General features: G+C 47.3%; 1 protein-coding gene across 16 annotated transcripts in view; it reads right to left on the reverse strand.

Moving 5' to 3' along the window:
- Positions 1-25,271, reverse strand: part of LOC107981128 (complexin) — a 175,370-nt gene that overhangs the window by 107,466 nt on the left and 42,633 nt on the right. For 5 of the 16 annotated variants that reach the window (XM_031931337.2, XM_032600662.1, XM_032600660.1 and 2 more), the window contains 2 exons: positions 18,394-18,447; positions 841-891 (listed from right to left, as the gene is read on the reverse strand). The exons of 5 other annotated variants lie outside the window; for them this stretch is intronic. The gene's annotated coding sequence lies outside the window, so the exon portion shown is untranslated. The remainder of the gene's footprint in view (positions 1-840; positions 892-18,393; positions 18,448-25,271) is intronic. 6 more of the 16 variants (XM_031931336.2, XM_032600658.1, XM_032600664.1 and 3 more) reach the window with 2 other exon arrangements.

The following is a 25,271-nucleotide window of genomic DNA, read 5'->3' on the forward strand; positions in this document are numbered from 1 at the left end:
CATCGATCGCCGTCGAGCCCCGCGGTCAGTAGTCTATAGCTCGAGCTTTTGTGCATGTGTACGTGTACATACGGTTAGATTTTTCGCGCAGTTGCTTCATTCTCTGAGATTATACCGGGGATCGATCGACGATACTATGGGTCTTGCTTGGATTGCGCGAGAATGGGCTTGAGTATAGCGTACCGGACGTGATTTATTTCGGCGTTTTTGGTTCGGAGCCTCGCTTTTCGTTCTCGCTTTTCGGTCTCGAATATTCAATATAACGTCAAGAGGTATCATCCCGAGAAATGCCGGAGGAGAAAAGCTATAAATTCGAAAAATAAAGCGAGCCATGCAATAACTCAGCCCAACCCGCGCATGGGCCATAAAGATCATCCCTAATCACCGTAAACATTCGAGGAATGCGCGTCGCGGAGGAGAAAAAAATCCTCGTGTGGCACATTTCCGAGACAGGCCGACAATAAGGCCGATTCATCGGCGAAGAGAGAGAGAGAAAAAAAAGGTCGACGAGGGTACGAGGACAGATTGAAAAAAATCGACTGATTTGCGGTGCCGTCGACAGGCTTCTCCTTTTTTGCCATTAATCTCGCGAGGCTGTCCCCTCTCGATGCCTCTCCAGCTTCGTTGTTTTTTTTTGTTCCGTGCGTATGTATGCTGCTGCTGGCGAAGGAAAAGCGTCCCGAGATAAGAATCTGAATTCATTCGCGCGATCCATTATGATGCGGAAAACCGAGTAATCGCGCGTGTGTGTATGTGTGGGTGGGCATTAGAATAAATGAGAGATGATGAAGCGGCGTTTCTTTTTTCGGCGATCGAGCTTTTATGGAAATTGTGACTTACGCTGCTGAAGTGGTTTGCGAAATTCGGCCGGTGGTATGGCTGTGGACTCACCTGAAACATAGAAGAGATAGAATACATTAATGTTTTAAATAGAACCATATTATTTTTCAAAAAATTCTTCTGTCAACTCGCGGAGAGCTGTAGAAATAGCGCAAACTCCCTCAAAGCGCGTCTGGGAACTCTGTCATTGTGTTGACGCGTACAAGGATGCGAGTTGTCGTAAAAACCTTTGTGCGGGTTTATTATTATTTTGACATCTCTTTGCGCTCACCGGAGCAACAAAGGAGAGAGACGCGAAATAATTCCGACGTAAAACTATTACGCGAGCTTTTTTGACCCGTTGAAAAAAGCCGCGGAAAAAATTAAGCGCTCTCTCTCCGCAGCTTTAAATTCGTTTCGCTCGGAAAAATAATTAAAACGCGAATCCTTCTAAACGCGCAGTTTTCCCTCGCTTTATACACGAGTCGGAGCAGCCACATCTTTTCCAGAGGACTTCGCTCGGAAGAAGAAGGGCTCGGATTTTTAATTAACCCCCTGATAAGGAATTTCTCGAAAATTAAAGAGAGCTCCGAAAAAAGCTCCGCCGACGCTCCTCGCGTCGCGCGACGAGTGAAAGAAGAGAGTGAAAGAAGTCGCAGATTAGAGGGCGAGATAAAAAGGACATGCGGAAGCCGAGTGTTTGTTCGCAATCGGAGAGAGAGAGAGAGAGAGAGAGAGAGAGCGTCAGGGAGGAGCGAAAATAATTACGGGAACGTCGTTGATTCTCGTCCGGCTTTTTCTCCGAGAGAGAGAGAGAGAGAGAGAGAGAGAGAGAGAGAGAGAGAGAGAGAGAGAGAGAGAGAAGAAGCTTCTTTCAATTAAGGATACGACTACGACGCGAAGAGAGTCAGAGCGTCGATTGCGTCGGCGCCTCTTTTATCGTTATGCACTTATCACGTGCGACTATGCGCGCGAGTCTCTCTCTCGTTCGGAAATGGAAATTCCTATCACCGGAATTCGGCGAGCGATTGCCGATCTGGCGTAAAATTCTCGACAGTCTGTTTTCCCTCCTCGACTGTGCCGGAACTCGAGAAAAAATCTAATAGGAATAAATTCGCGTAAAGCCCAGCACACGTTGTTCGATTTTTCACAAGCGGATCCTCGTATAAATATACACTCGCTCTTCCCCGCGCTCGAGCACTTAACTGAGCAGCTTCTCCGGTCTGTACGTACAGCAGCCCCGCAGCCTCTCAGGCTGATGGGAGCAATCAGGGCTTGCAGCACTCGAATCCGATTTGTTTACACGCGCTGGCGTATAATCATATTATCGAGAGCCTGATGCTCGTCTGCAGTGATCTCGGTCGTCCTCGTTTTCCCTCTCTCTTTTTCCGTAAACGCGTGTTTGGATCATTTACGTACAGCGAAAACGATTAATTCGCTCCTCCGAATAAAGCAGCCGACTCTCGAATGATGTCACAAGCCCGAACGATTGCTCGCTTCGATTTCGTATGCAAATGTTCGGCGCTTTTTAATTTCTCGTATAACGCATCCGTTCATTAACCCGTGAAAGCTCTGTAACGCACGCAAAGTATCGAATAAAACACACCCTCGTCATGTTGCACCCCCCTCGAAGCTCGTATAAAACGAGTTTCCCGTAAAAATAAACATAAGTCATCGACCCAATTTCTTCGGCGCTCGCGCGCGCAGCTTTATCTCTTCATTGTCTGCCCCCTCAGCACTTTGGCTATGCAAAGAATCCCGACTCGGAATCTAACGCAATGTGGCGGAAGGAATATACGACTTTTTATCGCGTGCACTGCTGCCTTGCTTTTACGCTTTTCGGTGTATATATACACACGGGGCGGAGGAGAAGTTTGACGAGGGGCGGGAAAGTTCAGCCGATCGATATGTACGCAGACGATGTTGGGATGCAAGTTTTACGGGGTTATTGAATGGGTCTGCTGCGGCGGGCTGCTTTTTCTCTTTTTGTTTTGGCTGTATACAGTTCTCTTTTGGGGGAGATTGCCGGGGCTATTGAAATTTTCGGGTTGGTTAATATGTAGGTCACTGCATGAATGCTCGGCTTTAATATTCGCGTGCGCGGGAGTTTAGGATGAGTCTGTAAAGTTTTTAGAATAATGCAGATGTTTAGCCCAATGGACTGTGACTTTTCGGTTCACGCTCTGCTGCTCGATTTTCTTTTTTGTTGATCAGCACTCGTGTCCACATCGTTCAACGAACGAAAAAAGCTCGAGTGTGCTTGCAGCTTTTTAGAAGAAACTTGCGACGGGCTTCCGCTAATTTTCACGTGTACACGTACACCGAAATTCTGGCTCATCTACACAAAAAAGAAAAAAAATAACGATTTCCACGCGCGGACAGAAAAAGCTAACCGATATTCAATATAAGGGATGCAAAACCATCGCATATATAAATTTTTTCACTCGCGGGACGACAGCAATAAATTTTCTCCAAACTCATAATCGATACAATCGACTCTCGACCCTCGTTCCCGAAAATTTTCCTTCCTCCACACACACATAGCCACATACGAGGAGGGGCCGACTATACACGGCAAGTCATCGCGATGCATCGCTATACGTGTATACACATATAAACGCGGAAGCCGATAACCGCCTGTTTAGCGTGAATTATCGTCGCCGGCGACGGCGGCAGGGAAGAAAAAAAGTTGGGATCGTAAACGCGAGGGATGAGTCGTTGAGCGTTTATCGGGTTGTGTGTATTAAAAGATGAGTGGAGGAGGATTATTAATAGCGCTTTTCGAGGGCTCCGCTTGCCGATAAGGAGTTCATTTTCGTTATGTATAGATATTACAGTCGTTTTGACGATTTTTATCACTATATATTATGTAGAGTATATAGGTTACTCAAGCACTCAAAGCTCAAACGTTAAAATTTTCCGAGCTTGCATCGAAGGACGATAATAGAGACGACAGGCTTCTTTTCTTGTCTAATGGAAATCGATGCGCGGCGCAATCGCAATAATTACACCCCGCATGCGGCGCGGAATGGCTTCGCTAATGCACCTGGCCGCATAAAGGAAGAAACAATGCCGATCGCTTAGCTTAGATCGTGAAAAAAGCCCTTTTCTCTTTATCTTACCACTTTTCCCGCATCTTCGATATCTCTGCGGTGCATTGGGAGGAAGTGCGAAAAGTCGGCGGCCAATTTTTCAAAAAACTTCCGAGGCAGCAACACGCCCACCGATTCGAGCTTTTTCCGTGTTTTCCTTCCGCTGCGGGAGTGGGATTTTCCCCCTCTGGGAGCTGAGTTATTAGAGCTAGCGCCGCGGAATAGAGTCAAGAAATAGAGAGAAGTCCCATTGTTGCTACGACGATCCGCGAAAGGCTTTCCAGAGTTTCTCTTACCTCGAAGCTCGCGCTCGCGTCTTTCCTGCGCTTTTTATTGTTGCTATTACGCGTCTCTGCTTTTTTGCTTCCGTGAGAGGCTATTGTGTGCGCGAGGAATGCTTTAGACTTTTGAATCTTCCAGTTTGGAAGATTTCAGCTGTCGTCTCCTGCTTTTAGAGAAAAAATTATTGATGTAGTGGAAAAGGGACTTCTTCCAAGAATAATTAAGGAGCCAGCTCATCTAAGGAAGAATCTCGCAAGCTCGAGGCCAGTAATATACACTTTCCGACAGGTTAATCAGCTCGCGCAGTTCCTCTCTGCGAACTATCGAGTCGACCTGAATAATCGACGAATCGATCGTCACGCTCGCGATAAAATTCTCTCTCGCGAGCTTTAGAGCTTGCGAGGGCGGAAAAGAAAGTTCGGGCTCGCGAGGTATATAGCTGTGCGCGGCTGCACCTGGACCGGACTACGAGCCAACTTCCGCAATATTCCGGGGCCGCAAGCGCCGTTATATTACCAGCTAGCGCAGGTATGGATACGGCGACGGCATATTTGCGACGTCGTTTTATAACTTGCCGAGAGAGAGGGAGAGGCGAATTTGCTCTTTTACCAGGGCGAAAGCGTGTTCTCTCACTCGCTGGGCTACTGCGAGCGGGTAATTTGTTTTGAAGCTGTGCGCTGGGATTCGTATTAATTCGCAGTTTTGTAGGGAAGAGAGAGATATCGACCTTTTTTAATATGAAAGTTTTGATTGATCGTCGTTTGACGAGGATTATCGTATTGCGGTGTATTGACGAAAAAGATCGAGATGAGAGCGGATTATACCTTCTCGATATTGTTCAATATTTACTTTAAAATACACCCTCATTACGCATTCAACGCCTCTTTAGATCATCCTATGACGCAATTCGCTTCGCCGCGAATCTCAACAAAGATTTTCTCGACAATGCAAAGCTCGTTTTTCAATTTAATCAGCCGGAAGTTCATTAATTTGCGCGGACGAATTTGGAATCGAGCACCACCGAACAAACGGAATTAACGAGAGCGAGCTTGGACTAACCAGAACAAAAGATGGAAAGTATGTATACTCGTTTGTTGTAGTTACAGCCGATGTATATACTTTAAGATTCATCGCATGGATTCCAAGATTGAATCAAAACTCAAAGCTGAAGACGTCTCTATACACTCCAAAAAGATATTAATTTTCTCCCCACACCATATACATATACATACACCTTCAGCAGCAGCAGCAGACGACGACAGCAGCATTCAAGAATTACCGATCGAGGCTATAATTTCCCTCCCCCTTGACAGCCTTGCTCTCTACTCGAGGTAAAGTGCACGCGTCTGACTATATCTATACACACGCGCGCGAGAGAGAGAGAGAGAGAAAGACGTTACTTTGTCTCGCAGCGAGAAACGCGAGTTTTATTAGCCAGACACGACTCGCCGGACATTGAATTGCAATGCGCGCGACAAGTCCGTCTCTCTTATCGGTTAATTATGAGAGAGTATTTTTACCCTATGGCTCTCTTTGTCTTGCGGCGACTGTAATAGGGGTCGAGGCGGGGCTAATAATAGAGAAAATCGATAGCCCCTCTTTCAGCGTGGCTCTCGGCGACGATGTATTTATATCTCGGACGACGTTGCGCACGGCTATGCACCGCTGAATCTTTGCATAGGATTGACAAAGGAGATTTGCTCTCTCTCTCTCTCTCTCTCTCTCTCTCTCTCTCTCTCTCTCTCTCTCTCTCTCTCTCTCTCTCTCTCTCTCTCTCTGCATAGACATGGCTTTTTGCTTGGCGCCTGGGATATACGGCGCCGAGGCTGTTTGATCGAAGCTTTTGAATACACACGGAGAGGTGTCGTTTCGAGTACACTGACAGGGGCGGAGAGATGTTTTTGTTTACTCTCTGCGATGATAAATACGCTCGAGATCGATGGGAAGTTACTTCTTCTTCGGTGAAGTTTTAAATTATTCAATGACGACGTCGAGGAAAAAGAGCGAATTTCAAAGCGGCTCTCGGATCAACGGATACACACGCCTACTCCTATTTATCTCCGACTTCTCCTCGAGCGCAGTTCGCGTACTAGTTCCTCCGGCTCGGTGTATGCTGATGAGAGCTTCCTTCTTGCGTCATCGCCGTTATGCAGTTTACTCATAATTCATCGCTGCTCGAGCTTTTTCTCGATTCTGCTTCTCCTCCTACTACTAATAAGAACACTGCAAACGTATACAGTCGTCTTCGGAGAATAGTACCATCCGATTATGCAAATTCGGCTCCGAACTCGGTCACGTCATGAATCATTTCCAGCGGATTTTTCGTCCCGCCAGCGGAACGTCCGGCGAAACTTGCGTCAACGGCGTAAGCAGCCCTGAGCGAGTTCAACTTTTGATCTTCTCTCTCTCTACGGCTTAGCCTTCATAATTTAGTTGTCGGCTAGGCGACGCGAGCGGCAACAAAGCTCGTAAGCTCACAAAGACGCTCCAGCGGCCGTAAAATAATTCCACATTCCTCTCTCGGCAACTTGAATTTCCCGCCGCGACTTTGAAATTTCATTCGAGTTTCATCAGCGTGAATTTTCGTCCGACGCGACGTGGACCTCTACTACTTAGGCATCTACGGAACTTCGTACGCGAGGCACGACTCTAATCACTCGTAATCCCGCAATCGGTCCGCGCGCATCACCCCGAACAATAAACAACCTTATCTCTCTAAACGCTACTTCGTATACACACGCAGAGGCAGAGCAAAGCTCGTTCACCCGAACGACTTAAGCTCGTCGTCTGTGTTTTGCGCTAGCTCGCTCTCCGTCGATGTAACTCAATCGCCGCGACACTCGTGATTTACGAGCGAGCGCAGCCCGCGATTATCGGATTATATCTGTGGCGTACGTACATACGCGCTGTACGAGAGATGCGGTTGTGGAGGAGAACTGAAGCGACGCGTTATACGAGCGCTGGGACGGTAAAGTGGGATTTCTGCGGCTGTGGACGAGATGTGTGCTACCGCTGCTGGCCTAGTTCTACCTCGACAGTTTTTAATCTGTTCGCTGTGCCCTGTCTCTCTGCGTTTGTACGGAGATTATTATTGAAAAATAAATGCGTCGTAGTGGACCTGTGGCGATTATCGAGTTTTGAAAAAATATCGCCGGGACGATGCATCACGCGCTGAAGCTTCCTAATCTCTGTAATGGATCACTGCCGCGGCTTTTTGTTGTCAAATAAAGCCAGTGACATTTTTCAAGAGCGGAGGACTCGCTTTCGAAACTAATAATAACGGTACCGCGGCTCGAAAATCGCGACTGAGAAAAATCGAAAGGATATAACCCGTCGAAGAGAAGAATCCGCACGAAGGTCGCGCGGAAAATGCATAAGGAGAACGAGCGAGGGAGACGAATCGTCGTCATTACTCGCGGGCGCGTGAAACTTTTTACGAAGACGCGCGGAAAATAAGGGGAGAGAGCTTCTTATCCCCCCATACTTTCCTCTCCCGGCTTCTTCCGAAGACTTTATGGCCCGTATCCTTTACGAATCCGCTCTGGGGATGGCTTTTCGGACGCGCCAGAGCGCGTGTATCTGCTCTTTGTCGCCGGAGGGATTTATTGTCATCGAGTGCTGCCGCCTGGTTGTTAGTTTTTATTTCATCTTTACGATTCATCATCGGGCGCGTCTCCAAGACTATATGGGTTTTTAAGGAGGACGAGCGATGAAAAATGAAATTTTTATTTCAAGCTCTTACGCGAGTGAAAAAAATATACTCCGTCTGAGTAAGCAGCGACGTTATCTCCTTAGCGGAGCTGGTCCTTCAAAAAAACATTCCAGGCAAGTGAGAGTAGGAAGAACAAGGTGTATGTATAGCCTTGCTTGAGTGTATACCGAAAAAAGAGATAGGAGACGAAGAGGGACGGCCAAGGAGGTGGACAGAGCTGACGCTGCCGGATTATTTTTTACGAGCGCGTGTAGCGCTGCTGACCGCTGCAGGATTCAATTGAAATGCTGAATCTCCGGCGGATGGAGAGAGTACTCGCAATCTTCTATTCGAGGGGAGTGGAGAGAAGAGATGCGTTTTGTTGGCGAGTGAGTTTTCTGGGCCTGCGATTCTATTTTCTAGCCTGTGCGGGAGATTGTGAATACATAGCTTTCACAATATTGTTTTATTCTGCTTCGTTTCATTCGATTCACTCCGCATTATATCAGCTGAGTGTTATCGCTCGCGGAACTGTTTGCTCATAGCATAATAATTTAATAATAAGAGCGCGCGTTTACTTTATATTTGTTTGCGATAGCACACAACACATTTAAATCAACTCGTGCAACGATAAGCAAACCGGAGAGGGCTATATTAGATTCGTTTACCATGTAACAACAGCTGCCTAGCCTAAGCCGTACAAGATTAATTAGTTTATATGCTGTACCTGCATCCCACCTTTCCAAAAAAGTCTCTCGGTCTACTTTCGCCGAATTACGCTCAGCTCCTCCTCACTGCGTTATTCACACTTTCGAGCGGGACAAAGTAGACGCGGGAGTGAAAAAGACGAGGATGCGGTGACGCAAAAGGGAAAAAAATGAATTTTTCTTCCTACCCCTCGCCGAGAGCGTATAATTGCTCTTTGTATCCGGGTAACGCGGCTAAAATTGCTCGTACATATCCACACTCGCGATAATTAAAACTGTCTCTCGCATACGTATCGAAAGATACAGCTTTCCACCTCATCACGCAAATGCCGTCAAAAGAGATCCTGCGGAGCAAAGGGAAAAAAAGAGTCGAGACATCGACGGAATGAAATTCATATTATGCATCCCTCTACGCGAAAGAAATTCCAAGCCGAGAGAAAGAAAATGACGTTCGCGGTAATGCAAGAGCGTGGCGCCTGACACGCGAAAGCGCCTCGAGGAAAAATTAATGACACCGAGTTCCATCTCTTTATAATTTCGCCCCGGAGCTGTACGAGCGCTCGACGAGCGGAAAAAGGAGGAATTGAATAGGATCGAACGGGAATGCTTGTTTTCCGCGTTCTCGATTATTTATCTCAGCGCCGCGACTTTCCATTATTTCCTTCCTATCAATTGCATTTTCGCCGATGTGGATAAGGCGGAGAGACGACACGACGGCTGTGTTATATGCTTGTTGCCTAATTCTGCGAGGTCGATTCTCGCCGAAATTTCATCCCAATAACAAAGCACACTCGGCAATAAATACTCCCCGAGATCGTTTGGCTTTGACGAATGCGCTTCGATCGACACTAAACCAGTACGATTACGGCCGCGCCTGCGCACGATAATAAATCGCGTCGCGACTCGTCCATAACGATCGTAATCTTATCGCTGCGATATGTGCCCAGCAGCGATTAGATACCGTTACGATGCATACCATACGTATGGCTCTAATACTCCACATACGTTCGCCGGATAGTTTATTCGGAGCTTTAGCTTCATAGCTCGCATATTATACATGCTGACGACAGGTGTTGTTGTGTATAGGAAAACAGAAACGATTTACTAATTATACACGCGATAAACAACGCCAAAAGTGCAAAAATCACAAGCCACACTTCACAAGCGCCGAAACTTTCAGCCCCAACTGTACCCGCGGCAAAACTCGCGCAATCGATATAGCTCACCGGCGGCGGCAACCTCCCAGCGGTGCAGCCGCATCGAGCTGTACACTGGGAGGGTTTGGCGGCCGGTAACAAATTGTGCGGAAAAGCCGAGAGAGAGAGAGAGAGAGAGAGAGAGAGGGGGGAGTCCGGGATTATGACGAATGTAAAATTCGCAGCGGCCGAAAATCGCCGGCGCGCAACTGCGATACTGGAAAATTAAAACCGGCTCTGTCATCGAGCGACGAAACGTCGTTTGTCGATTTGTGTGAGTATAGTTTCGATGAGAGATGGCCGAGAGTTTAATTTTTGATGGGCTATCTGCGCTGACGTTTTCCAAGTTTGAATGGCTTTTCGACAGTACGAGTTGTTCGTTTCTCTATTCGACCTCAGCCTAAAAGTAAAAAATACATCGCTACTCATCGCGGACAGCAGCAGACCGCGCTAAAAAGTCTCGGCGATCGCGACCCTCGCTTTTTGCCGGGAAGTTCGTGCGAGAATCTCTCCTCGTCAAAAAGTGTGACAAATTCAAACGTCACCGCGTCGCGACCTTTCCTCGCCCTCCTCTGTCCATAAAAAAGGGGGAAGAAGTCGACACCTCGGATGATGAATTGGCAGAGATAGCGTCTCTCGTGATACGCTTTACTGTGGGTCAGGAGCTTCTCGAGAGAGAATGTAAGGGATTATCGACGGCGCGATTGTGTTTTCCTTCGTGAACGTTAACCTACAGTGTTGAAATTCCCGTCGCGAATCTCGATCGCACCGAATAGAGAGAGATTCGCTTGCGTGCGACTTCACGACGATTACGACTACTGTGAATGTAGGTCGTCTTTGATCGGAATAAGGAAGTGGATATAATTTATGGAAGCTTTCGCCGTATCCTACACATTCAGATCGCTATCTTCCGCGCAGTTTATTCACTACAAAGGCAGCTCTAATCTTTATATCCTACTTTTTTGGAATAACTTCCCCCCCCCCCCTCTCTCTCTCTCTCTCTTCGAAGAATATAATAACCATAGCTTCGCTCCATCAACGACTCTTCCCTCGCACCTCCTTCGCGTCGGAGCATCGGCAAAAAGCAGCAAAAGGTCAACCCTGTATACACCGGAAGTCGACGAGAGAGAGAGAGAGAGAGAGAGAGAGAGAGAGAGAGAGAGATCCGGGCTCGTTACAGCGACCGATAAGATATCGCGCGGGCGCGCGAAGGAGCCGAAGATGGAAGCGCGGCGACACATTTATCACGCGGAATTACGCCGACAGAGACGAATCGTTTTTGTGCGTATATATACCGACGGCTAGCCACGTGTCGGTGTTGAGCTGCCGCTGCTGCTGGGCTACTTAATTAATTTCAGAGACGCGGTCAAGAGATAGGCTACGGGGAGTCGGCTTACACCTCGAGATAGAGACGCTGCGGGCTATACGCTATGCTCTTGGCAGGACGCGTATGAAGTGCAAGAGAGAATTTAACGATAACCTGCAAACTCGCCTATAATACACTCGAAAACGTAGGGTAAAAATAGAAGCGAGCAAAAACGCCGCGGCGTCGATCTTTGTGTCGAGATATCCCCTGTACTTCCGCTCGGGCTCGTACAGCCTCGCGTTGCGGCTGCCACTGCTGCAACTCAGACGAGAAATTAAATTGGAACTCTCTCGCCGAGCCGCGCGCGATAGACAGAGACAGACGCGGCGAACTTTGAAAGCAGCGCATAGGTCCGCTATATGTACATTACCGAAAGTCAATTACGATATCGGTTTGCGCGAGCGCGCGAGGGAGTTGACGTAGAAATGTTCGATCAAAGCTCCGGGAATGAAAGTGGAGCGTTTTCTCTCTCTCTGTGTTCTATACCGCTGCTGCTGGTGGCGGGAGAAAAAAGAAGATTGAAATTCGAGCTATTGTGCATTCTTTTTGCGTACGCGTGAAAGTTTTACGCGAGCGTCGGAGCTGGTGATTATGTTCGGGGGTGTATGCGTCGAAAATTTCATTCGAGAAAATGTAGAGCTTGCGCGCCAAACGGGGTTAATCGATTGGATGGACTGATTCGAAGGATGGAGAGAGAGAAAAAAGGGAAGGAGACAAGGTGAAGGTATTCCAGCCGAAGTACAGGGTAATTGCCGAGCCGGAGGTTAAACATAGCATGCGCGTGTCTTTCGCCGATACAGTGCATTATTAGTAGGTTACTTATACACGCGCGGGCGGGAGAAAATTGAAAAGAATTATTAACGCTCTGTAAACGAATTTAAATTGCTTTGTCCCCGACTCCTCCTATAGAGTACACATACAATGGGAAAGAATTACTCCCCCTCTCTCGGCCTTTTTCCTACTTCTCTCGCGCCTATTTCCTAAACTAAAATTGTCCACTGTATAAGCTCGGAGAAAAAGTCATCAAAAGCACGCAGCCATCCCTCGCCGCGGGAAGCGACCCTAGACGCATTCCCCAACTGGCTGCGCAAGCAAACAAACCGCGAGCTGCGAAATTCCCCGCGAGAGGGAGAGACAAAGAGCAACACCTTTCGAGTATGTGTATGTGGGTGTATACGAGCCACACGTGTACGATATACAGGCGAGCTTAATCTTCATTACGCGTATATAGCGGCGACGTTGCTAGTCGTTAGTCACGCGCCGGAGGAAACTCTCCGCTGCAACGTCGCTGCTGAATCTTTTGGGTAAAGGTGAGCTCGTGTGTGTGTGTGTTTGTTTTGGCTGGATATGGGAGCGATAAATTGTGATATCCGATGAAGGAAGAGGAAGTCATTCGCCGCACGATTCTGTGAGCAGTGAGAGATACATTTTTCGACATAGCAGCTGCAACTTAATGAACAATGCGGAGCAAAGGGGAATTCGATTTACCAGCAAATTTCGGCGTAAAAATTGTCAAACGCGTAACGTAATTTTCGATGAGTCTCTCCCAGCGGGAATTCGTGTATATCTGAAATAGGTCGTCGTCGATGCTGCTGCTGCACTTCATAAGCTTTCAATCAAGTTTCATTATCATGCCGCTCGCTCCCTTACGGACTCTAATCGAATTACATTACACGATCGAAGCTATCACTCGCGGACCTTCGAAACTCTCCGATATTACATCTTACCGCCGGAATCATAATTACTGTCGGCGTCACTCATTATTATTATACGTGTATAGCTCTCGAAAATAACCGAGCGCACAGCATCCCGTCTCTCTATTTCCAGCGGATAGACATCCAAGGCTGGTCAGCAGCCGAAAATAGCAGAGATATGAAATATCATATGCCAGCTCCGAAGCAGTGACAGAGAGTCTTATTTACCCGAGACCTTGAAGACGGTGTGTATAAGGAGGTAGGGGCAGAGAAGCCGAAACCAGGCCGACTTTCTCTCCCCTACCCTTGCGGGGAGGCAGACCTTGCCGGCGGGGAATCGATTGCCGCAGTTATATGCAGCCAGCCGCCGCGCGGCTCACTCTAAATTAGCGAGGCGGCGGCGGCGCCCCTCAATCGATGCCGCGCCGAAGCTTTAGGACCGCTTGTGTGCGCCGCGACCCACATTTTCGTCATCGCTTGGATTTTTCAGCTCTGTAGCTTTGTTTTCCGGCGCGTAGGACATCGTCGTGATGCAAAGCGTTAAGTAACCTCCAGACGCTGTAAGTACTTTTCTGGATTCGACGATCCTTTCGAGCTAATTACGCGTAAAGAGAGCCAATTTCCTCGAAATAACTCCCCGCCGGCCTTATACTCGGCGGCTCAGTCTTCTCTCTCTCTCTCTCTCTCTCTCTCTCTCTCTCTCTCTCTGAATAAGTGATCATCGACGCCGGGGCTGCAAGAAGGTGCACACGTATCGTCGAGCTTCTATTAACGTCGACTCAATGCCGCGTGCGACTGCATATTTCAGCGACGATTTCATACACACACAGGCATAGATGGAGAAACGGATCGCGAAGGTGAAGGCTGTGTAAGAGCGAATACGAAGGGTTGCGATATCGCGGAGAGACCGATCATTGATTCTACGTCGTTGTGGGAATTATTTATTTAAGGATTTTTCCTCGGCCACGGCTGTTTTCTCAAGACTCGGAGGGTTGAGGTGAAGGAGCTGAGCTATATAGTCGTTCGACGAGATGTTTTCGAAGCCGAAATCACGATGAACATGCAAAACCAGCTCTTTCGCTTATGATGGCTAAGTAGGTTGATTAATGGCTTCGGGTGCGACTATCCGCTGGAAATCGACGAGATTTTATTGCTTTCGAGATACTGTGCAGTGTGAGATATTGTGTCGTTTTCTATGATGATATTAAGAGCTTTCTATGACTAAACAGCCCTTCTTGTGCGCCTATCCGCGCGATCTAACGCGTGCACGCAACGCATTTTCTTAAGAACTTTGACAAACGACTCGCGCTCCTGTGATTAATCGCTCTCGTGAACTCGAAAGCTCGTTGGATTTATTTTGGAATCGCAGTTGTACACAATCAGTGTCTTCTCCGATATTCAGCCGGTTCGCTCTTAACAAGGAAACGCGGGAAATGAGGTCAGGTCTCTCGAATCGAAGCGGTGTCGTCTATACTCCCGAAATCCGATCTCCAACACACAGCGAGTCTGTAGTCCGAAAACGTTTGCCTCGAGACAGGGGATAAGACCCAGAGGCTGCTCGTCTCGCGGCTGCGGCTCTTTGAGCCGCGATGTATACACCTATACACACAGGCGTCCGGCATATAGCTGCGGCTGAGCCGCTTACAGCGTGTTGCGGTTCGTTTTTCGGAGAATTTCGTTTCGGGATTATTTGAACCAGGTTTATTTGCGAGGGATTTGACTCTTTTTAAAATAGCGCGAGGGACACTGACGCGTGCGGCTTCTACAGTAATTAGGAATTGAATTATGGGAGGACGGAAGGATTAAGGCATTAAAATCATCCTCTTTTTATTATAAGTTTCGAGATGCCGAGGCTCTAACAAAGAGGGGTTAGACGGCGGAAAAGCGTCAGAACCGAATCAACGAGCGGGAAAAATTGACCTGGAATCCGCACTCGTGACTCCACTACTGAGAATTCGCTGATGAGAGGCGAAAATACGGAGGAATTAAATGTGGAACATCCAGATAGAGAATCGCGAGATAACGACCGTCTGAGTGAATTTCATCAAGAGCTTTTCATGCAAGCTCTGAATTCTTTCCTTTCCGCAATAGAGTATAAACTATTTTTTTTAGGATTCATAAACTCGTCCCATATAACATGCAAAGTTTTGGCAGGGAAAAAGTTAAATTGTATTACGTGTATGATTAGACTGAAGAATATTCCACTACGACTGTAATACACTTTCTCGAGTCGCATCGTGAATTTGGAATGAGGCGTCGCGCGCGCGGGAGAAATTTCAAAATTTGAATACGCGCGAAATATAGGAAAGATTCCGCGTAAACAACTTTCTTTTTTTATTTCATCCTGGTTTATTCAAGGGACGTCAGCTGCAGTCGCAGCTAATTTTCTTTAATAAGAGAAAAAGAATGAAAAAGAAATAGGAATAGCATCTTTCGCCGCCATACACCATCATGCATGATTCATAAAGGAGAAGACACATCTCCTCTCTCTCTCTCTCTTTTACGACTTGGCGCGAATTTTCCAAGCCAATCGCGCGCCTCGCGCATACTTGCATTAATATCGTTACGAAGACGATAGGAGAAGCTTCGATGAGCCACGCATCGGAATGAGATTCGCGGGAAATCAGTTTTCCCCTTTCGATTTTAAAGCTGCTATTGCTTTTCGGCGCATCGAACGAACTGATTGAAATTACTCCTCTAAAAATAACGCGCAACTTTCTCGTCTGTATAGTCACGATATCGTCAGCGGGATCGACGCAGCATACTAAAATTCAGGGCGAACTTCATCCCGTAGGACGTCGAGCAGCCAAAAGAGGCGGAAAATAGAGACAAGCTGCCAGACGAAAACGCGGCCACGTTTTCTCCTTCGGAGAGAGAGACAGCTAGCTCTACGTGACCGCACCTCCTGGTACACAAATTTAATAACGGAACAACGTCGAGTGACGCATCGCTGTGTATTTCTAAATATCCTGGAAAATTGAATCTCCGAAAAAGCAGACTCCTTGCAAGCTCCAATTTCCATCGCGAAACTTCCTCCATCGGCGCTATTTTCCTAACAATGGCCATCGAGTCTAAGCACCGGGCGATCCGCTCACCCCTTGAACCCTCTCGTCCACAACTTATCCCAACGACTTCGGGGCGCCACACACGTACACGTACACACACGCAGCCAGAGGAGAAAATAGAGCCAAGGGTGCAGCGGCAGACGAGGACACGAGTCGTTTCCGTTTCGCAGGAAGGGGGAGACTCTCCCGAAGAAGGGTCGGACAGTTAGCGTGACCGATCCGTTGTCGGGAACAGCGACTGCAAGTTTTATATACATATATATATATATATATATATATATATATATATATATATATATAGGTATAAGGCTAGTATGTATACGAGCTCGTTCGAGTTTACGAGCGTCAGAGGAGAAGTCGCGCGAGAATACGGAGGGAGTTGAAATTCAAGGAGAGCTACGACGCTTATGAGCTGACGTGATCATAGCAATTCGCTGCTGGCTTTGTTCAATTTTTCATCCGCCCTACTGACGCTCGCAAAAAGGTAAGAAAAAAATTATCGTTGTTTCTCATCCCGTCTCTGAAAGTTCCTATAGTGCGTGATTTTGTATAAAGAGCTCACTTCTTAAGCGCGTGCTCGAGGAAACGAAGTTTAGCCCCGTGCGGGGATAAAAAGAAAACTCTAGAGAGTCTAATTTTACTTTCGTTTGTCGGAGGCGAACGAAGATGACGACGGCAACTTCGTCCCCTTTGAGATATGTCCTTGATTACGCTGAGGGGAGGTGTATACCGTGTGTGAGTCGGGGTAACAGTCAGCGCACACGCGAGAGAGGAAACAGGATTATAGTTGTAAAAGAAAAACAAACACGAGGAGGAAAGTTTCCGGTGAGGACAAAATGGGGTATAAAATCTTTCGGCTTTTTCAATAAAGAACACTGTCTTCGCGGTTCATTGCTCGCGCCTGTGCAGTGTTCACGTTGGGGTAGGGACGAGGGAAAATATTTATTATACGAATCAACGTTGTCTATCTGCGTGTAATCACGAGAGAACGACACTCGGGGCATTAGCCGTCTACGAGTTGACGGCGGGAGTCATTTCGAATCATTAATCAGGCTGCATTTGAATTTAGATTGTGTCACTCGGAGCTTTTCAGCTCGGCTAACGCAGTTTGATTCCATAACGCAATAATCCAAACGCATTACCCTTCGAATCCTAGAGATAACGTTAGCTGCACTTGAAAATTAATAGCGGCCGTCGAGATAAATTAGAATGTCCCGGGGCATAATCCTCGGAGAAATATAAGAACCGAAAGTTGGCCGCGAACATTCATTAGTTCGATTTAAAAGTTGAGGGAGAGGAGAGACCGATGCGGAAGGCCAAGTTCGAAAACTGATATTCGTCTTTCTCACTCGCGCGAGTGCGGGACATCACGCGACGTCGTCGTTTTCTGCACTTGACTTTTTAACTCGACCTACGGCGCAAAGTTTTTTCTCCACCCCCTATACGTGTATTATACATTCGCAGAGGGAAAAAGTCGAAGAAAGAAGCCGAGAGGTTACGCGCGTGATCTTGAAAGCAGATTTGCGATATGGAGAATTTCATTTTGGCTAGAGGAAAACGCTTCTCTCTTTTTTTTTCATGTACACTCGAGCGCGGGAATATATCCGGCTTACGGTGCGTTTATTCGCAGTTTCGTGAAATTCCAACAATAAGCTCGGCGAATTTTTTCCCAGCGGAATATGTGACGGATGGCCGAATAAATCTGCTGTCGAAATTTCGTTCGATTGATGGATGAAAGAGCGCGCGGTATCGCTCGAAAGCTTTCCCGCGCCAAACATTGTGGAAATTCTCTCTTTTTTCTCTCTATCTGTGCGTGTTTAAAGCCGAAGTAATTTATTGTACTTCCACCGCACACGGGATTAACCGTCGAGGTGTATCGACGGAACTGTTTCAATGGAATTGAAACATCAGCGCATACGGATTTAATCTTCGATTCGCAAAAACGAAGCCTCTCTTCACGTCTCACTCTCGCGACGAAAAAATCTGCGGCAAATACGTCAGGCTTGAGAGAAAGCGGACTAAACATCACTCTAATCCTTCCGCGCCATCGAGCAGCTCCATCAATTCCATTTTCTAACGGGTCATCGACACTCGCCCAAAACCGCCGGTCTAACGAGCAAAAAAACAAACATACACACTTCGATACGCCACACCCGGAAGTCGGGCTCACATGCAAAAAAGAAGCTCCGTCGATTACTTTCGCTCCATTAACTCGCTTTCCGGTTTACAGTCATCCATCAGGCAGAGGATACGTTGGGTCACTGTTTTACATTCTAATCTCCGAGGATCCCGAAGTCCGCCGTGAGATTAGGGATCTTGACGAGTTTGTTTTAATTCGAAGAGCGCATATTTGCTCGGAGAAGCGGGCAAACATCATTATATGATCTCGAAATTTCGTTAGCCTTTTCACAACCAGCAACTCTTTCTATCTGGCGTTATTTGCTTTACGGATTTAACGAATTTGCACGTATGAAAGCTCACCCACTATACTCCTTTGTATAACCTCGTGTCTTTGCGTGTGTCTCGTCGACTCACCTGAAACAGAGAAGGAGAAAATTCGCATTAACATTCCGAGCTTCTTAGCAATAAAAAAAGAGGGGGTGACAGAAGGAATTTCATCATCCCGAGTAGTCAGCTCGGCGTAAAGCCAGCCAGCCGCGATTCTCCTGCAGCGACGCGCTGTCAACGGCACGTTACCGCGAGAGAGAGACTCGTCGCGGTAACTCTAATCTCTAGAGCAGTCCTGGGCTAGGTTGTAATATACGCGTTGCGTCACGCCTATCTTTGTGAAGCAGTAGCAGGATGGGGGCAGACCGACGACGTTATCGCCACGAGACCGACTGTCGGCCGGGAGCTTTTGTGCTTTGGACATTGTTTCTTGCGTTGATCTTTGTGCATAAGTAAAAGTTCGGCAATTTTCGTTCTACTATTGAATAAACACTAAACTACCTGTACGGAATCGCATCGCAGCTGAAATTTCGATGGAAAATACGATACTCCGCGAATCGCGTTCCCCACCGCGAAACGTATAACAGTCCGGCAGCTCATTACAGACCGTCAACAAGCCATTCAAAACACTCGAATTTTCGCGGCGCATCGCGTTTCCCACCCACGCGTATACGTATACCCGGCAATCACGTAGAAAATAACTTCGCTATCGGCGCATCACGCACCCACACACACACACACACACACACACACATACAGAGCTTCGTGCCTAAGGGTAGTATCGTTTCGCTAGACGATCGTCACTCGGCTTAGCGGCGATATCCGCTCGATGACCTTCGAAAACTCACACACATACACACGGTTAACCCAATTTCTCAGAGGTGATCGTGTGTGCAATCGATGCCCGCTGCAACGGCAGCCTTCGCACACGTATACACCATCTGCATATTTTATGCCAAAGAGCAAGGACGACAACGACAATGGCCTGTTCTCTCTCTCTCTCTCTCTCTCTCTCTCTCTCTCTCTCTCTCTCGTGTGCTCGCGCGATTTTTGCACACAGGCCGAAGGGAAGTTATAGGTACAATTGTCTCGCGTTTTTTCGCGTTATTACCAGTGTGTGGTTCAAGGCCGAGGTGTATCGACAGCAGCGGCTGTTGTTTGTTTGTCGTCGCCTACTGCTGTTTGCCGAGAATGATTATGTGTGTGTGAGCTTCGAAGGCCTGTGGATTATTTGTCGGCTGCGAATTTACGTAACATCGCCCCGGAGACAAGTTATCGCTGCGTTTTATGCTTCTGGCATTGTACCCGGTACACTAGAACTTGGCGGATTATCGATTGTCGATGATGCCGAAGGCGATTGTTTTTTTTCTGTCGTGCTATACGTTGACGTGTGTCTATGGAACTGTGCGTGTCAACATAGATTTATAGAGGAATAGACGGAATAATGAGCAGCTGATTTAGGCCGTGCTACTCCTAACAATTTTTTGAGATTAATTAAACTTCAAAAAATTAAAAAAGCAGTCATCTCTCCTCTCGCTAATACCCAGCGATTCATCCCTCACGCGTCGCGTAATCCGAGCGTGATGTCATTTCCGCCTACATCACTATCCTCCGCACCCTCCAAAGTATACTTGATACAATTACCGACGCGACTGCATTCCGCGAGGCGCGCGCTAACCAAATCTGGAGCGAGCTTTTCCAAGGCTCCGCCCATATCAGCTCCGCGCTGTTGTGTCCCTTTCCACTCACTGATACACGCACACGCGCGTCCCTGTTCCCCTTTCGCCGGCTCGCACAAAAGCCTCTGCGGCAGTGCAAGCTCGTAAAAGCTCAAAAACGCTAAAAGCTCCGAGAATTAATCCTGGCCGCAAGCTCTGATGTCCCCTTTTCGATAGCTTCGCGTCGATTTTTAACTGCGTTGCGAGTGAGCAAGCGTATGTGTAAGCTTCATTGTTTTATAGATCGTTGCAACGCACACTTCGAGGATTAGGCAAGTTCGTGGCCGGATGCGCGAGCTTTTCGAGTAATTGTAGCGATGAAGCGTTCGTCAGTTTGTCGATTGGTCTAGATAAAAACGCAAGCCATTCTAGTTGATTGTTGTTCGAAATATACACAGCCGGTGCACTTTAATAAGTCCTGTCCCCTATATCTCCCTGTGTAATCCAGCAGTGTATAGCCATCCGGTGTATGTTCGGTTTTGACATGTCCTACAGACGTCATCTCGTGTTTTAAAATTGATATCAACGCGGGTGAGAGATATACAGAGTCAAATGAATGATGCGACGCGTTATCGAGTGGACAGTCGATTTAAACGAAATCGATCGTTGACTGAGAGTCGGCCCGTCCGTCTAGTCGTACTTGAGAGCTTGCGGTTAATACCGCGCGTAACTTTAATTATCTGTCGATCGGACTTTCAAGCTACGAAAATATTAATTGATAGAGATATCCCCCGGTTCACGTGACGCTTGTACACATCGAGTGTGTGCAGTACTGTCAGATTTCACTTCGCCGTTATATACACCTGTTTAAGAATGTGTTGATTCGCGCTTGAAAGCTCCGCCGAAAACGACGTTATGCAAATTGTTAGTTTCAACACCAGCTTGAATATTCATTCGGAAAATGAATTTATAAACTAAAACAAAGTTAGACGCGGAATTAAAAAGCAATTAACTCGCGTCGCGCGCTCGCACCACGTAAAAGTCCAATAGCAACTCCCGCGCGCACGCGTTATAATTAAAAGTATTTCGGATAATACAGAGTGAAAATTCCGCGGATTCGAGGAATTCGGGAGCTTGGATTTTTTTTCTCGAATATATCGAACTAGAGGCTGCTGCTGTTGATTAAAAGGAGGAAAAATGTAGTCCAAAGCTCGCTAAACTCCGTAAAAAGAAAAACACACACAGAGACAGGGGTCGACGTACATAGAATTATGGATTAAAGCGAAGCTAGTGCGTGCGAGAAAAGTGAGCCGACGACGACCTCGCTCTCATTTAATTAAACGAAATATGAGAGCGCGACAAGCTTCTATTGCGAATTATGGATGCATGCATGCCCCTTCGCTACCTTTTTCGCTGCCTCCGGCTTTTAGAGGCAACTGCGCGAGCTTTAAGCTCAAGCCGGTAGTTTCAGTTTTAAGTACTGATTAGGGATGACAATAGGAGCTGTCGGACCAGTTTGTCCGCGGTAGTGTGTATGCTCGGCTGAGAGTAAAGGTAGGAATGTGATCGAGCGATTTAATTAATCGATTTTTCCCAACACCCAACTTTTCTTACAGAACAATCAAAGTGAGTGCAATCACTTCGACGTCGATAAATTGATGCGCAAGCAAGTGTCTTTTTACCATTCCCTTGTGCAAAGCGAAAGCAATCTATTTTTACAATCGTCAACGTCTGACCATATACCCCCCACCGTCTACTTACGAATTCACAGCCTACTCTTCACCGCCCACACACGTGTCACTCAAGGCAAGATCTCGTCCAGCCCTGATAATAATTTTTACCCTATAAAAACAACAGCTCCTCCGAACAAACAAGAGCCTTTGACAGGTTCGCGTAAAAATTCAGCGCCGAAACGCACATCCCTATCCCTGCTCCAGTCTAAATGCAGATTAAACCGCTCGTGTCAACAGCTAAGCTCACGCGCACACGGCGTTGTTTGTGTTTTCGCCCGCGGCGTCGACGGAGTTCCGGCTTCTCATTAACGCGCCTCTCGCGTCGTCTCTCTGGTACCGTTAATAAGACTCTCCGGCAAACAAGTGGTACAAGTCTGACGGGGGTGTGTAATTTCTGGACGAAAGTTTTCGGAGAACCAGGCCCAACGCGTCGAAGCTTTGACGGACACGCGGGAATGTGTTTTTGCTTTTGAAGCTTCGCGAGAATGTCGGGAAAGATGGGAAATAACGCTACTTACTCTTCTCTCTCGTGCTAAGACTCATTTAGCGCGAAAAAGTTGGCTGCATAATGAATTCGTATTATTCCTCGACGGCGGAGGTCCCTTTTCCGCATTAAATTAATTAAAACTTTTCATTCGAGTATTGTTTGAACACGGAGACTTATCGGAGAGTAAACTGCGCAGAAAAATTAACGGAATTCTCTCTCGTTCTCTTTTTTTTCGAAAAAGCTCGAAGAAAAAACTTTTAAGTTCTGTAATTCTGCGAGGTATTCGCGCGCTCGCAGGCGAAAGAAAGAAAAAAGGAGCCATTAGTTTCTGAAGTTTATAATGTCTTCCTTATGACCTTCGCTCGATTTCCCGAGGAAAGAGTCATCAATTTTCAAGTTGTACGAAAGTTAAACTCAAAAGAGCGCAAACTCGAATTTTCGAATTTCGCGGTCTCAAACGCGAGTTCTGCGAAATTGAAAATTTTCATTTCTACGTTTTTCGTCAACATTTCCAATTCAATCGCAAACATTTTTCGCGATCTCTCGAAAGAAGCCATTAAAAGACTCGAGAGCATAAGAGCGGCATCCGCGAGACATCCCACATACTCTTATTTGAATATTTGCCTTATGCCGGATGACAGCGTTCCGAGAATCGATGCAGGCGAATCTATAACGGCTTTGTTCTACGTACAAGGACGAGTGTTATCTTTAGAGCGATTGTATAAGTACAGCGCGGGAATTTCAATTGATAATTCGATGCTCCTTTTAGAGTCGAACATCGAGGCCGATATTTCCACCAGTATTCTTTCTCGACTCCTAATTCTCTGGAGAAAGCGGCTTCATTTTTAATTAAACGACATCTATTAACAAGCCACGAGCACTATTGATCGAGCCCTCAGCGAAGCTCCGCCACCTTCATTAAGCGCCCTTTGACGAAAAATTATTTGCTCTCGCGGTAAGGGAGAAAAAGAAGCGCAGCTTCTTCGGTATAATTAAAACTGTCCGGTAGTCTATTTAACATACTCCGGCGAGCTGCGCAAACGAGAAGAAAAGAATAGTCTAGTCTCCTCTCTCTGCGCGGAAGGATGGAAAAAAAGAGCGCAAAAGCCTTTGTAGTCGAGCGCGCGTAGTTTTCCAGCCGAAATTTTCCGCTGATTCGTTTGTCAGTCGCGATTGTTCCACCGAGAGAATTTCCCGTGCACGCACAAAGCGCAGTCGTGTTCGACCTACTTTTTACTCGCTTTCTCTCTCCACACGCGGCGTAATTGTTTTTTTCTCTCTAACGATTGATTGACTAAAAAGCTCGCCTTTGGCGGGATTCGCACTCGCGGGAGGGACGCAACGATTTCGCTTGATTATTTTTCGCCCTCGCTGGGGGATTCGCGAAACGATGAAATGATATCTTTTCATTTCGCGGTTGGTTAATTATGTGACGAGAATATAAAGGAAAAAAACAAGGGATGAATTCTCTGGGAAAAAGCGTACGACGTTAACTTTTCAATCGGAAGGAAAAAGCTCGCCGAGTCCCAGGCCGAATCTCCTCGAGGTCGGAATGTATAAAATTCATTCAGAGATAGCATCGGAAGTTCGGTTTATATTCCTCCGCGGCTGGCTTTTATGTCTTTCGGGTTATTCTATTCCCGCGGATATGCGTGAGAGAGCTGTTACACCGATACTTTTTCTCTCCCCCAGCTTGCTCCACTTATTCTTCTTTTTTTCCTTCCCTTTCTTTTACGGCCCGGAGTGTGACGCACGCGCGCCGCGCTTGATTACGACGCGGTTTCGAGTATGCAAATCAGACGTCATACACCCGCGCTTTTATTAGGTGGAACGATAATTTTTCACCCTCTTATTTCCGTGTCTTGGAAAAAGCCTCGGCTTGTTTATTACACGCGGGTGCGCGGGAAAGTGGAAGAGACAAAAATAGCAGCCGCGCGACTCCGGAAGGCGAAATTAATATTCCCCGGTGTGTCAAGACGCGCGCCAAAGGCGAAACAATCCCGAGAGCAGCCGAGCGAAGACAGATTGTCTTGTCACTCTGGCAAAACGTGTTAGCCCCGCGAGCGCTGCTGCTGCTGCAGCGCGTATAAACACGAGAGCGAATAAGAGAGAGAGAGAGAGAGAGAGAGAGAGAGAGAGAGAGAGAGAGAGAGAGAGAGAGAGAGAGAGAGCAGAGCGTGAGACAGAGAGAATTTCATATCTCGCGCATATGCATTTCCGGATACACGGCTCGAATTAGGCGATTTTTCAAAAGAAAACAGCCCTGCACCCTGTAGGCTTCGAAAACAGCAGCAGACCTCTTAATCCACGCGTAACAAACACGTTATACCTGCGCGTCTCATATCTCTCTCTCTCTCTCTCTCTCTCTCGGCATATTTTTGCGCAAACGTCGCGAATCCGCTTATGCAGATGCGAACGATTATGTGCTGTCTGTCGGGTTACTTGACGCCAGGCGCAGCAGAGTAGAGTCACATGTGCGAACTAGCGCAATTTCTGCGGTGCGCGCTGACACGAAGATTAGTTATCAGTTTACATGCGCCGGGGAGCGACGTGTGCTGCAGCAGCCCGAGAGCTATTATGCATCGGTGGAGTTTTGCGGTGAAGCTGCTCTTGCTAAGTAGAGTGAAATAGTGCCCCCAGTGATGCTGCGCTGCTGTTGATTTATACGCGCTTTTGTCGTTTGCGTTACAATGCGGCCAGATTTTGATGCAGCCGGTTCGGTGAAGCGTGTATTCGTACGAACGTTTTATTATATTATGTTATTTCGATGAAGTCGAGCCGAGCTTGCGAAGCGGCAAAGTGAGAGGTGTGTACAGCTCCGAGAGGATCGCAAAGGCCGGATCATCAAAGAGCAGTTAACGCGTTTAACTCGGGCGTCCCAAAAGCCGATATGTCATTTGCAAAAGTAGACGCGCGGCGATGTCGCCACCCGGACCATTACTCGTCGCTCTCCGGAGCGACACTTTGCGCCTGATGCAATTAGCGATTCACTTAAACGTCTTTGGCGCTAAGTGCGACCAAGACGCCTTTCTA

This window comes from Nasonia vitripennis, chromosome 5 (genome assembly GCF_009193385.2).
Source record: "Nasonia vitripennis strain AsymCx chromosome 5, Nvit_psr_1.1, whole genome shotgun sequence".
Taxonomy (NCBI): domain Eukaryota; kingdom Metazoa; phylum Arthropoda; class Insecta; order Hymenoptera; family Pteromalidae; genus Nasonia; species Nasonia vitripennis.